The following is an 11,665-nucleotide window of genomic DNA, read 5'->3' on the forward strand; positions in this document are numbered from 1 at the left end:
CTCTACCATACAGATTGGACAAGATTACATTTTATTCATTAAAAAAAGTTACATTGTCCTGCTTTAAAGTACCCAATGCTCCCTTATAGTGACACTATAATGATGTATAAATAAGAATTATAATACACTAATGATCCTGACCAAAAGAAAAAAAAAGAGTGATTCTTGACCTTAAAAACGAATACCGTTTTTTACCATATTTATCCTTATAAAGCATTATGAGTATTTGTGAGTGTGTGTATAACAATAATGACACAGTATTATAAGCAGATTATAATGCATTATAGACATAGGCTTCATAGAAAGTGTTACCATGCCTTAACCACTTGAACTCCCAACCTTGTGACCTTGTGCTATTTTCGACAGACATTTAGAAAAATGTGAGTACCTTGTACTCACACTACTGTGGTATTGTAAGTATATTTTCACGTCAATGCATTTGTACTTTCACTCAAGTAAAATATTGAATACAGGCATTCAGCTTGTAACAGAGTACTTTTATATTGTGCTATTTGTACTTTTACTTTCAAGTAAAAAAAATCTGTACTTCTTCCACTACTGCCAGAGCTGCAAACTACTTCTGTACAGTTGAACACACCCCGAGTCACTTATGATAAGAACGTCAGATAGATAAACGCCAAAGGAAATGTGTGGATGATTTGTACCATGGATATATATTTGTTATCTAACATTCTTTACAAACTCGCAGTAAGAATATAGAAAACTGACCCAGTTAAAGCGCCAGGGGCCAAACAATGTGGAACCCAACACCACACACACACACACACACACACACACACACACACACACACACACACACACACACACACAGCATCTAAATGTTCCTGCCCAGGTCAGGCAGCAGTCGCTGGGTTAGTGGAGCAGGCCTCGGCCTCTGGAATTAGACCTCCAGGAAGTCCTCTCAGCTTCCATAACAAACAATATTAGAATCAAGAATCGAGAATCAAGAAGGGTTTTTATTTGTTACGTACACATTGGGTGCCAGCATTTTTTCATAACAACTTACGCTGGGTGCCAGCATTCTCCCCATTGACTGCGCTTTACTGTTTAAAGCTCTAGACTCCACGACGAGCAAATCCATGTAAAAAAAAAAGCATCCATTCATTATACATAGAGATCTCGTACAATCGGGGGGAAAAAATTAAAAACATTCGGTAATCCGTTCCATAGTTGCAGCCAGTTGAAAATAGTCAAAAATAGTCAAAAATACATTGTAAAAAAAAAAGTACACAGGAGCCGAGATACAGGCTTTTGAAGTCATAAGTTAACCAGGAAGTGGATTAAAGTCTAAATCTTCGAAAAATTATATCTCCTGGTGCTGTGAAGGGGAAAAAAAAAAGTTTGAAAAAAAATAATATATATTTTTTTCACTTAAAAAAAAAAACAGTATATATACGGTTTTGGCACTCAACAGGTGTATTTGAAAAGAAGTATATATACGGTTTTGGCACCCAATGTGTTAAAGCGGCACTAAGTAACTTTTTTAATGAATACAATTTAATTTTGTCCAATCTGTATGGTAGAGTGGTGCTTCCCTGTCATCTATGGTGCTTCCTATGGTGCTTCCCTGTCACCTATGATGGTGCTTCCTATGGTGCTTTTTACTGTGATTCTGTCATCTATAGCAGGGGTTCTCAAACTTTTTCATGTCAAGGACCCCCAAATTGACACTTAATAGCCCACGGACCCCCATTTGAAATGATAAGCCAGGGACCCCCATAAGAGAAGTTCTTTACGGCTCTAGCAGTGATTCTCAACCATTTTAATTTCAAGGACCCCCAGTTTGACATGCATTAGGGCTACGGACCCCATTTAATGGCATCTCTATCCAGTGATGTTGCTAGGTTTTCAATGTAATGGGTCCTGGGATGCAAGGGTGGTCTTTTAGATGGGTCCCAGGGACATTTTATGGGTCCCCAATTACACGTCCCCCCCCTATCGTTTTCTTTGATCTCCAATCTCCATATCTTCTATGCGTGTGTGACTGTGTACATTATATCCTGATGCAGTGGATCTCAACCTTTTCAGGCAGCGACCCCCCAAAATAATCATATTTTAACTGGGGACCCCCCACCCTGAGGAATTAGGAGTTGAGGCACTTAATTTAGTTTGATTCAGTTCCACAGATACATATTGTGAAAATAGCAGATCTAGATCAGTGCGACCCGTTCCTGCTTTTCAAGACCGATACCGATATATATACATATATTAAAAAATCATAAATATATTTTTTCAAATGTATATGATTCTGTAGTATTAGCACACCTTATGGTAAGAAATACTAGTAGTGGGCAACAGGTGGATTTAACATACCTTTGACCAATAGAATACATTTAATCATAGAACCTTTTAATCATTATTATTATTTTATTTTGTATTATTTATGAATGTAGAATTTATTTTTACTATTTATTGTGTAGACTGAAAACACTGGCTTACAGTGGAGGTATTGGCAAATAAAGAAATAGGAATTCAAGAAATAATGAAGACAAATACTGACAATGCCTATGAACATTGGCTTGCAGTTATTGCACATAGTCAACATGCAATAATACTATTAGGCTTGTCATTGAGAAAGGAAAATAAAGTTGTCTTTTTGAGGAGAAGTGGAACCTTATAAGTCACTTTAAGTTTAGCATGAGGGAGAGGGTCTACCCTCTTCAGGGAATTAATTGTTATGATATCTCTAAGCTACAGAAAACATCCAGTTGCCTATTAAACATACACAAGACACAGACGATAGACAACCGGTTACTTACAGCTGCCATTAATTAGTGCTTTTGTTTGCCTTTGTGGTCAAATCAGGGTCAAATGCATAGGATCAACGAGCCATCGTTAACCTGCTAATGTTACACAGCTGATTGGCAACATGCATTAATCCACCACATACATCACTCTGATCTCCAAGCAAGTGGGAGAACACTCTAAAATCGGGGATTTTACTTTGGCTGGTCAATTTACAGCAACAGAGATTAGTAGTAGACCTGTATGTATGATGATCAGTTATTATTCCAGACAGTGGTCTATCCAAGACGTTTTAACACGTTTAAGAGCAGGTCCTCATGCCGTCTCTCTCTCTCTCTGTGTGTGAGTAGCGTAGACTAACAGCGAGGGGCTGTGCTGCTGCTTCTGCCACACAACGCCGTTTAACCGAGTTATACTTCTCCAGTACAACGGTGTCTAACCGGAGAGTTATACTTCTCCACCAACGGTGCCTAACCGAGAGAGTCCATGTAGATCACAGCTGACAAATATTATATATTATCGGAGCTAATCGGAGCTGCGTCCCATGGACGCACTAGAGTTGTCATGAATGCGTCCTTTCGCAATATGGTGCGTCAGCGACGCAGGACGCAGGCCTACGAGCATCTCTGTCTATCTCTGGGACCCCAATTCATATTGTAAAATCAATGTTAATTTAATCAATGTTAATTTGAACCAAATGGACCCGTTAGGGTCCATTTGGTTCCATTTGTTCACTCTCAGAGTTACAGACCCATAAGGGTCCATTTGGTTCCTATCCATCATTTAGCTGGGGACCCCCTGGAACCCCCTCAAGTACCCCTGGGATCCCCGGACCCCACTTTGAGAGCCAACGATCTATATGGTGCCACTTATGGTGTTTCCTTTTAAACATTTTAACCTCACAAATCTCGTATGGTGTCCCTGGCACAAAATATTTTCAGATGGGGCCGATGGAGGTCCTTGACAAGAAAATGTTTGTGAGCCACTGTCATAAGTGACAGGTTAATGTTATTTCTGAACTTGTGAGCAGAACAAAGGTGTATTTGGAATCAACTGGTCCTGCTCATTTCCTGTATTTCACTTCATACTGCCACCTTGTGTTAATTAATGATGATTACAAGTGCTTTGGCAGAGCAGGGCCAATCAGCTCCCCCCAATCGCAGTCATTACTTAACATTCATACCGAATAACAAAAATAAGTTAGTTCCAAAACCTACATCACAGTATGCAACAGCCTACTATTTTAGTATCTGCTAAGCAGTAGGGTTTCAACATCAGACATACTAAAAACCTTTAGTACGTCCAAAGCGAAACCCTACTTCTTAGTACATGTAGATACTAGATTGTAGGCTGAAAATAGCATATTGTGTGTAGTATAGCCATATACTGTAGACTTTTTCACAGCAGCCATATTGACATAAATAGAAATGTTACTTCCTTCACAGGTGTTACCACAATGATACTAATTAAGGTTGTGTTCAATTCAGGTGACCATAAAATATCTGTTCATCTGTACAATAATGAAAGGATGTGTCACCCATCACACACACCTTAAAATGGACATGTTTTTTCATGTCCATCCCAAGTCTGCATGTTCTGGGTATGGTGTGGGGTCCGGGTGAGGTGGGGGCCCTAATAGATAATTGCCCCAGGGGCCCTCCTTCATCCGTCCCAGGGCCAAAATAGCGACAAGCAGGTTGAAAAGTGGCTAAACTGGGAAGCCATCCATCATGGCTGAACATGTTTTAGAATGACTGCCACGTTCTGGAAGAAGATCGGAATTACAGATTGAAGCCCGGGGGCTCGCTTCCTGGCTCTCCAGACGTGACATGACAGTTGACAGCTTTCCATGTTTTCCGGCTGGGAGAGTAAATAGTGTTGATTGGGGCGGTTTGTCAGCGTTTTGTTTTGAAGTTTGTTTTCCTGAGAAACGGATCCATCTGTGTGAGTGGGTGCAGAGAGAGAGAGAGAGAGAGAGGGGGGAGAGAGAGAGCTAGAGAGAGAGAGAGAGAGAGAGAGAGAGAAAAAAAGATGGAGAGAGAGAGAGAGAGATAGGAGAGAGAGATGGAGAGAGAGACAGAGAAAGAGAGAGGTGTAGAGAGAGAGAGAGAGAGAGAGAGGGGAAGAGGGAGGGAGAGAGGGAGAGGCAAAGGAGAGAGAGAGAGATGCGTGAGAAAGGTATTTGGCCAGCGCCGGCATGTTCTGCATTTTTTAATCAGGGAGGAAACAGGAAATGATGTCACCGGGTCACAAACAGGATGCTGTGATTATAACACAATGAAAACGCTCGGCAATGCTACGGGGGACCCAGGGGTCCCAACGCTTGTACTGTAGGCCTATGTATGTATGCCACCGTGACTGTGACTGTGTGTGAACATGGGATCTCTGTGTGTGCGTGCGTGCGTGCGTGCATGTTTGTCCTTGTATCACTACAAAAATATAGTAAAACTTGAGAAATGGACAATGTGAGGACCATTTTCCTGTTCCTCACAAGAGAAATTATGTTTTTATGGTTATATATTTGGGGAGTTATCTATATATACAATTTGAATCCTGCGCCATGTCGGTTGTCAGTATGTACGAACGTTGTATGTGGCCAGTGTGACGTAATCTGACATCACGATGAGACGGTCGTCCCGAATAGACACAACGCCAGTGTGACGTAATCTCACGACAGCATGACATCACATCCTACCTATAAAGCCTGCCGTGGATTTAGGAGAGCACAAAACTCTCTCTCACACTGTGAGGTGCCTGTAAGGTGGCACTGCAAAGTGAACGACGCGTCACACTAGACGTTCGGGCCGCGTAGCGGCCCGAACTTCTAGTAGGCTTACAATTAGGGAAAGATTCACATTGTGGTTAGGGATAGGATTAGACATTTGGACGTTATAGGTTTAGAGGTTCGACAGACAGAGAGAAACAGAGATTGTGTGTGTGTGTGTGTGTGTGTGTGTGTGTGTGTGTGTGTGTGTGTGTGTGTGTGTGTGTGTGTGTGTGTGTGTGTGTGTGTGTGTGTGTGTGTGTGTGTGTGTGTGTGTGTGTGTGTTTCTGTGTGCGTGTGTGGCTGCTGGGTCAGAAAGCAGGCCGGAGCTTGAGAGCTTTTATGAAATGATGAATAGTTGTGATAAATGTGTTTTCCCTCTATCTGCCAGAGCAGAACAACCCCATTTCATAAAGCATTCTAACACACACACACACACACACACACACACACACACACACACACACACACACACACACACACACACACACACACACACACACACACACACACACACACACACACACACACACACGTGGGCGTAATTGTCGTTGTCTGGTCCAAACAGACTAACAGGATGTATGTGAAGCGATCTTCTGTCTGGTGTTGATTGCGTGTGTGTGTGTGTGTGTGTGTGTGTGTGTGTGTGTGTGTGTGTGTGTGTGTGTGTGTGTAGCAGGATTTCTGTTAATTGATGGCAGGAGAGGAAGCCTTGCAGGGCTGTGTGTGTGTGGTGATGCTGATGATGATGATGATGATGATTTGCGACCGGACACTGAAGTGTTCCTGCAGTTAAACGGCTCTTCCAGTCTGGACGCTGACGTGTCTTCCCTATCACAGACGTCAACAACATTCATAACGTGTGCCCTATATAGCAGTAGCCTGGGATCAATACCATTTTTGGGTTTCTGATCCAGTTTGAACGTTACGTCATCAGGTGGCCGGAACCAACAACCGGAACCACCGGCGCTGTGTATCTCCAAAACGATTCCCCCTAGTTTAAACGTCTTTAGTTTGGTATAATTGTTTAGTGTCTTTTGATATAATAATCGTTTGGTATGTCCATTATTTTTATTCTAACTCACGGTGCGACTAGCGAGACTAAACTAATTGATTCACATTATGTGGGGAACAAAAACAATGCGACGCCAACCTGAACCAACCACCAGGAACCATAATTCTTTTTTTGTTTTTTTCTAAACCGGATCACACGGCTAGTTTTAGAACGAATACCAGGCTTTCCTCCGAGGTGGGAAAGTTTGGTGAGGCGAGGTTAATATAGCAGTGGTTCTCAAACTTTTCCAAGTCCAATATAACCGATCGACAAGCTTATAACGTGTCCCACAGCGACAAGCTTTTTCTTCTTCTTTTTAAAGTGTACATTTATTTACATTTTTGACAACTGTCGCCTCTAATGTTATAAAAGTGGTTAAGTTAACAATGCATGGTGCCAATAAGAGACGAGACGATATCAGCATCTTCAAGCTCACGGCTCGAGAGGACCCCGTCTGGACCGGGGGTGGGGGTGGTGGGGGAGGGGTGGGGTGAGGGGGGGGGGGGGGGGGGGACCAGCACGAGAGTCCAGATTGCTTTGACAAGTCAATAAAGTTTAGTGACACAGCAGCAGTGAGAGTGATGTTTATGTCACCGGCTCTCCCATCTGCTCTCTCCTCCCACTGTGTGCCAGGCAGGCCAGCCCTCTGCCGGGGCTCCTTACCCCCAGGGGGGCCCCGGGGGGCCCGGCGGCTGGTACAGCGTTACCCCCCTGTTGAACTTTGGGAGCAGGGTTATGGTAGTTAACCACTTGAACCCCAGCTTCCATATTCTGAGGGGAACGTTAGCCAAAAATAGCAGATATAACTTGTAGATTAGAGCCAGGTACAGAAGAAGTACAGAGCCAGGTCCAATTTACCAAGTCTAGACTGGTTTAAGTGGTTAACTAAAACTAACCTAAATATGAAATTTATAAAACATTATATATGAAACTTTTTTTTTAATATATAAAAATATATAATTGAACTTTTTTTTATCTCACCCCTGACTATCCCATGAAAACTACAACAAACTCTAAAACTAATCAAAACTGAACTACAACTGAGCCCTTTCTAAAAACTAATCTAAACTAGTAAACCCACTTTGAAAGCTGTAGTCAAAACTAAAAGATATCCCCTAGAGATTATCTAATTTCCAGGGGGAGTCCTATAAAAAATGTCTTAACCTCAAGTCAAAACAAAATAAAAATATAAACTAATGCTAAATGCGAAACTATAATAACCTGGTTCCCTCCTGTTGAACCCAAGAGGGGATGAGGCATTGAGTCAGGCAGTTAGAGGCCGGTAGGGGCCTGGGGTGTGCGTGTGTTTTATGGGATGAGGTCTGTACCGTGTGTGTATGTGTGTGTGCGGCGTGTGTTTGTGCGTGTGCTTGTGCGTGTATATGGGGTGAGAGGCCTGGCATATGCCACTGTTTTTATAGCGGTGTAGCTCTCCTTGCTCCCCCATAGCATCTGTTTGATTGGGCTCTGGCTCTGGCTCTGGCGAGGCGTGTGTGTGTGTGTGTGTGTGTGTGTGTGTGTGTGTGTGTGTGTGTGTGTGTGTGTGTGTGTGTGTGTGTGCGTGTGCGTGTGTGCGCACGTGTGTGTAATACTTCTGAGGACCAAAAGTCTCCCCTAAAGTATATAATTTGAGGAATAGACATTGTGAGGAGAGTTTGCTGAGTTTCCTCACCAGAAAACAAAAGTTTTGTGGTTATAGAAAATGTTACATTTATGCTTAAATTATACTTTGCTGTATGAAGCTAATCTACAGACTCACAACGCGCCGCAGCACGATGTGTTGTGAGTTTATTTTGGGTGTGTTGACACCGGCACGCAATCAAACTCAGGATTTAGAGTTAGGGTTAAAACATGGCAATTATAATGGCAATGTTGATATCCTCACAAGTATAGCAATAGAAACGTGTGTGTGTGTGTGTGTGTGTGTGTGTGTGTGTGTGTGTGTGTGTGTGTGTGTGTGTGTGTGTGTGTGTGTGTGTGTGTGTGTGTGTGTGTGTGTGTGTGTGTGTGTGTGTGTGTGTGTGTGTGTGTGTGTGTGTGTGTGCGTGTGGTGGGGGCGTGTCTGGCTTTGTTTCACCACTTCCAGCTTGAGGGGGTGGTATCCATGGCAACGGATTTGAATTTCAAGCCAATTTAGAGCCAGAGAGAGAGATAGAGAGAGAGAGAGTGAGAGGTTCAGAGGTCGCCCGAGGCGCCTTCTTTTTTTAGGAATTACTTCGAGTACTGATGCTGTGGCATGGTTTGTAGTGTGTGTGTGTGTGTGTGTGTGTGTGTGTGTGTGTGTGTGTGTGTGTGTGTGTGTGTGTGTGTGTGTGTGTGTGTGTGTGTGTGTGTGTGTGTGTGTGTGAGAGTGCGCGTGTGTGTGTGTGTGTGTGTGTGTGTGTGTGTGTGCGCGCGAGTCTGTGTGTATGTGTAAAAGATATGATGTTGTGGGAGGGCAGCTGGTTTGCATCTCATCTCTATAAGCCTGTTGACAGTTTACCAGAGAGCCTGTTGGGTAATACTGCAGTACACATTAATAACACCTCCACACACTCAAATCCTCACTGATAATTTAACTCTGAGAGTGGAAGATATGGACCCAAACGGACCTGTGAGGGTCCATTTGGGCCCATTTGATAAGAATCCAGAAACGGTACTATGGACCCAAGCGCAGAACCCATTAACCTGTATCATGGTCAATATCATGTCATTATCATGGTCAGTATTGTGTCAGTATCATGGTCAGTATCATGTCAGTATCATGGTTAGTATCATGGTTAGTATCATGTCAGTATCATGGTCAGTATCATGGTTAGTATCATGTCAGTATCATGGTTAGTATCATGGTCAGTATCATGGTCAGTATCATGTCAGTATCATGTCAGTATCATGTCAGTATCATGGTCAGTATCATGGTCAGTATCATGTCAGTATCATGTCAGTATCACGGTCAGTATCATGTCAGTATCATGATAAGTATCATGGTCAGTATCATGTCAGTATCATGGTCAGTATCATGTCAGTATCATGGTTAGTATCATGGTCAGTATCATGGTCAGTATCAGGTCAGTATCATGGTCAGTATCATGGTCAGTATCATGGTCAGTATCATGTCAGTATCATGGTCAGTATCATGGTCAGTATTATGGTCAGTATCATGGTCAGTATTATGGTCAGTATCATGGTCAGTATCATGTCAGTATCATGGTTAGTATCATGGTCAGTATCATGGTCAGTATCATGTCAGTATCATGTCAGTATCATGGTCAGTATCATGGTCAGTATCATGGTCAGTATCATGGTCAGTATCATGTCAGTATCATGGTCAGTATCATGGTCAGTATTATGGTCAGTATCATGTCAGTATCATGTCAGTATCATGGTCAGTATCATGTCAGTATCATGTCAGTATCATGGTCAGTATCATGTCAGTATCATGTCAGTATCATGTCAGTATCATGTCAGTATCATGGTCAGTATCATGGTCAATATCATGTCAGTATCATGGTCAGTATCATGGTCAGTATCATGTCAGTATCATGTCAGTATCATGGTCAGTATCATGGTCAGTATCATGGTCAGTATCATGTCAGTATCATGTCAGTATCATGTCAGTATCATGGTCAGTATCATGTCAGTATCATGGTCAGTATCATGTCTGTATCATCATGAGTACCTCAGCGCCCCCCAAACATCTCTGTTCCACCCCCATTGAGAAACACTAGTGTACTGTTAAACCCAGCCTCGATGGCGTGAATAAATACAAGAGACATGGGGTGATCATTTATACTCTGTTTCATTGTTTAAAAACAGTCTAAAAAATTATCTCATTTCTTTTTTTCTTCCGTTTCTTCCACCAAACATCAAAACTAAGAACAGCTTTAGAAGGAATTAAAGTTTTATTCTTCAGAAGTTTTGGTCCTTATAAATATGCATTATATACAAAATAATATTATAAAACATATAAAGAGCAGTGTGTCGTATTTAAATTAAAACTCTGGAAATAATCATCATTTAAAAAAACAAAAACAAAAAAAGAATTACATTATTGGTTCTGTAGTTTTCTGTTTTTAAACTTGTTATAGGCAGGCAGTGGTGTGTGTGACAGTCCGGCATTTAGGGCTGGGTGATATATAGACAAAATCTAATATCGTGATCTTTCTTTTTTGACCAAATACCTCGATATCGATATTCTGGCGATAATATCGTATTGTGACGATAATTAGTAGTTTTTTGCCCCAAAATGTTAAAACATTTTCAAAAACAAAAGCAGATCTACATGCTCACAGCGTGAAGATCTGCTATTCATACTTTATTTTTTAAATTCATAAAATAGGGCTTAAGTTATTAAAACCAGGAAAAGACAACACTTAATTACGGTATCCAAATCCCAAGGGCCCAAGAGTTCAAAACTTTTTGGGACTCTTATTGGAGTGGATCAGATTTGGATTTTGAGTAGTTCAAAAACCTGAAAAGTGACCCAAACCACTACTCATCCTTTAATAAAACACTTAGGTGAGGTGCTGGAGGATGAATAATATCAAGGTGAACAAAAGAAGGCAGCAAACCGCACACTCAAAACTCTCAAGTATCCAAGAGTAGTTCAAAACCCCCAAAAAACAGGATTGGGATCACTCTGAGATCATAGAATTACCTCAGCAAACTTTATGTCAATGAGAAATGATTTAATGAATAAAAAAATATCTTTAAAAGTTTTGAACTCTTGGGCCCCAGGACGATATCAAGTCTCATATTACGATAATTATAATATCGATATAGTCTAGATATATCACCCAGCCCTAGTTGGGACTGTTGTTTGTATTTCTTTGTCTGTCGGATCTCTGTCTCTTTCTCTCTCTCTCTCTATGCGTCTTGGAGGTTGCTGGCACAACGCTGGGTGTTGCAGTCCTGTGGTTCCTCTCTCTAAATCCCTGTTGATTAGAACTATTTCTCCGCACTGTTTTTTTTTTCTTTTCATAGTGCAAACGATCCGAGGAGAGATGAGGGCTTTACCCTTAAACCAGTGCTTCTCAACCTTTTGAACTTCAAGGACCCCCAGTATGATATGCAATAGATCAGGGCCACAGGCCCCACATTTG

The 11,665-nt window shown here is 41.8% G+C and overlaps 1 long non-coding RNA gene across 1 annotated transcript in view; it reads left to right on the top strand.

Annotated features, from left to right (window-relative positions):
• LOC311062548 overlaps positions 1-11,665 on the top strand; it is a 98,553-nt gene that overhangs the window by 6,677 nt on the left and 80,211 nt on the right. The window lies entirely within an intron of this gene.

The sequence above is a fragment of the Gymnoscopelus microlampas genome, assembly GCF_963454915.1.
Source record: "Gymnoscopelus microlampas genome assembly, chromosome: 16".
In the NCBI taxonomy this organism is placed as follows: Eukaryota; Metazoa; Chordata; class Actinopteri; order Myctophiformes; family Myctophidae; genus Gymnoscopelus; species Gymnoscopelus microlampas.